The sequence below is a fragment of the Mus caroli genome, chromosome X (assembly GCF_900094665.2).
Source record: "Mus caroli chromosome X, CAROLI_EIJ_v1.1, whole genome shotgun sequence".
NCBI lineage: Eukaryota > Metazoa > Chordata > Mammalia > Rodentia > Muridae > Mus > Mus caroli.
The window spans coordinates 42,005,960-42,009,183 of NC_034589.1; the positions used below are offsets into that span (position 1 = coordinate 42,005,960).

At 38.1% G+C, this 3,224-nt stretch overlaps 1 pseudogene; it reads left to right on the forward strand.

Moving 5' to 3' along the window:
• Nucleotides 1–1,642: 1,642 nt before the first annotated feature.
• Nucleotides 1,643–3,224, forward strand: part of LOC110287148 — a 2,995-nt pseudogene continuing 1,413 nt past the window's right edge.

A 3,224-nucleotide genomic window follows, 5' to 3' on the forward strand; every position in this document is an offset into this window, starting at 1 on the left:
TATCACAAGGATTTCTTGTCAAGTAATGTAAGTTAATAAAGAAATATGAAAAATAACACAGTAGAAAATTTGGCAGTGGAAAAGCATCATCACTGAAATGAAGAAGTAGAATGGCTCAACAACAAGCTCAAAGATGAAAATTGTGTAGTCTGATAAGGAGTTAAAGACAAACGAAGCCTCAGAGACCTGTGAGCTATCCATACATGCACCACTATGTGCATAATAGGAGTCCTTGGGAAGCAGAGAGAGATGAGATGACTTTCCCACCCCCTGCAAAAAAAAAAATTAGGGCTGGAGCGATGGCTTACTGGTTAAGAGAACAGGGTTCTAATCCCAGCACCCACATAGTGCCTCACAGCTGGCTGTAAATTAAGTTCAAGGGGAACCAGTATCCTTTTCTGGCCTCTGTAGGCACCTGATGCTTGCATGGCACACAGACACACATTCAGATAAAGAACCTATACACATAAAATAACACAAGTAAATCTTTAGAAAAGCATTCACTTATATATTGAAGAAACTTAAGCCTCTCACTAGTTTTCTTCTTCAGCCCTCTAAGCTAGGACTGGGATGTTAACTCTGTGTATCATGGAGAGAAAATGTTTTGTATAGAGTAAGGAGGTTGAGCTTTGCACCAGAGTATAAGGCCAAAGGAGTTCAAGTTAAACGGAGCATTTTGAAATGAATCAGTGGGCCTCAGGCCACAGACAGCAAGGATGGTGAGTCAGGCTGAGAGGCCAAAAAACTGCCTGTCAAAAAATCTGTCCCCACCAAAGTCCTTCGTCTCTCCTTACTTGCTGGTATCATTACATTTGAGCTTTGGAGCTACACTAAAGAAAGCAATTCACTCCCTCATTCATATGTCACCAATAATGACAGCTCTGCTCTCACCACGAGAAACTGCTCCTGTCTCCTTCTTAGCCCTCTCTACTCTTAGTTTCTCCAGACTGAGCAACTTTCCAGTAAAACTAACCGGCTCAGAGTGCTCATTGCCTCACAAGGGGCCGAGGAAACGGAGTTCTTGCCTTTAGCTTTCATTGCTTGACCAGGCATGGCAGAGCAGCAGTAAGGGGACAGCTATATCCCCAAATATTCCCATCCTCTTCTCTTCCTCCCCACTTTCTACTCCCCCGTGTGGTCCTGTCCAGAAGTAACAGGTGTTCCGGGAACTGTGCCAGTTTGTTGTTTTAATCTCTCCACACCAACACATTAAACATTGCTATATGTACTTGATACAGAGGGCACATCCGTTTTGCTTGATGTGCTTGCCCTAATTGGGTTCCCAAAAGGGAATTTTAGTACATTAGCCGAGAATTAAGAATGAGCTAACAGATGGGGTTAGAAACATGATGGAGAGGGTGGCAGCCAGAGCTACATCTCCTGAAGTCTCTTATCAAATTTCTAAGACTGACAGGCTGGGCCTAGTAGCCACAGCTAAGCTCCCAGTGGAAAGAACTGTTCAAGTGACACAGTGAAATCATTCTTTATACAGCCTTTAGCAGAATGTCTCTGCCCCCAGACAGTTTTGCAACAGGCAGTGATAGCCACTTTGGGTCTGCTGGCAAAAGGGAAACATTTTCCTCCTGCTTTTATTGGATATGACTTGATCTCAAGTCCTAAGGCTCATGTTCCCCAAGACACCATGAAGATGCACTATGACAGGTAGTCTGTAGATTGCATATCTGGAGAGGGAGTACTCTCATAATAAAAAGTTTGAAGGACATATTTTGGACCCCAGTCTTTGAGGACATTTCTTCAAGTCTTAGTTTTTAAGTATTTTTCCCCTTTTCTTTTCTTTATTTGTTGATTTGAGGATATTATCCTGGCCCCACATCTTATAATCTCCATTTTTCTCTCTTTCCCTACTTCCAAACGTCCTCCACCTTCAGCTTAACACTCTGATACTATTATTATTTTCTTGCACCCTACATGCAACTCTAGGCAAAAAAAAATTAGTTCTGTTTTCAAAATACTCTCCCTCTAAACCCCAACCATTTCTCCCTGTCTCTACTGCAATGATCCTAACAATTCTCCCTGCTTCCACTTTGGTCACTTAAAATGATTTTTTTAACAGAAAAATAATTGAGATGGTTCTTTAAAATGAATTTGTATATTATGGCAGTTGTGGGCTCATTGAGTTGATAAATTAATCCATAGGCTCACAGACACGTTGTCTCAGTTTCTTAAAAGATACAATTGTGAGAAAGTAAACCATAGTATTACAATCAGAATACTGGCATAATTTATTGATTTGATTATAATTTCAGTTTTATTTATTATTATATAATTTAAATCTTACACATTGTAGCATGTATTATGTGTGTGTATGCTTCTATATTCGGGACCTTAGCCAAGATTCACAATTCCAAAGGGACTCCTTTGTTTTTGTTTTTGTTTTTGTTTTTGTTTTTGTTGTTTTTATAAGTATACCAATCATCTTCCTGCCCTATTCACAATTCCCACCCAAATCCTAGGCTGCCTTCTTTTTCTAAATTTTAGTCATTTCACAAATATTGAATGAACAGGATTATACATGTAATCTCTTGGGCCTGGATTTTTAACTCTTATATATTTTATTTTATTTTATTTTATTTTATTTTATTTTATTTGTATTTTTGTGGTGGCTAATCTTGTCAACTTGACTGGATTTAGGGTCCATATGGAAACAAAATCTCTGGACTTGTCTGTGAGGCCTTTTCTAGAGTAAATTAAATGAGGTTGAAAGATTCCCCTGAAATGTGATGGTGCCATGGGCTGAGGTCCTGGACAGAATAAAAAGGAGAAAGGTAATGAAGTGGGGCCTGATATCACTCTTTGCTTCTTTTTTTTTTTTTAATTTAGAAATAGTTTATGCTTTATTTCAAGTTAATAGAAAAGGCAAATATAGAGACATAATCAAGAACTATATAGAGATTAAGAGAGATTTCTCTGTTAATATGTAAACTTCAATATTTACAGAGTTGTATTTGAGCAAGAAAAGGTAGTTCTATGGACAATGGTGGTAATTCTAACAAATTAATATAGATATAATTAATGTAAACAAAAGTAGCCTTATGAATTATCAATTTCTATTTCATAGTTTTGTATTTTTTTTGATTTTTAATATTTTTATTACATATTTTCCTCGATTACATTTCCAATGCTATCCCAAAAGTCCCCCATAGCGCCCCCCACTTCCCTACCCACCCATTCCCATTCTTTTGGCCCTGGCATTCCCCTATATT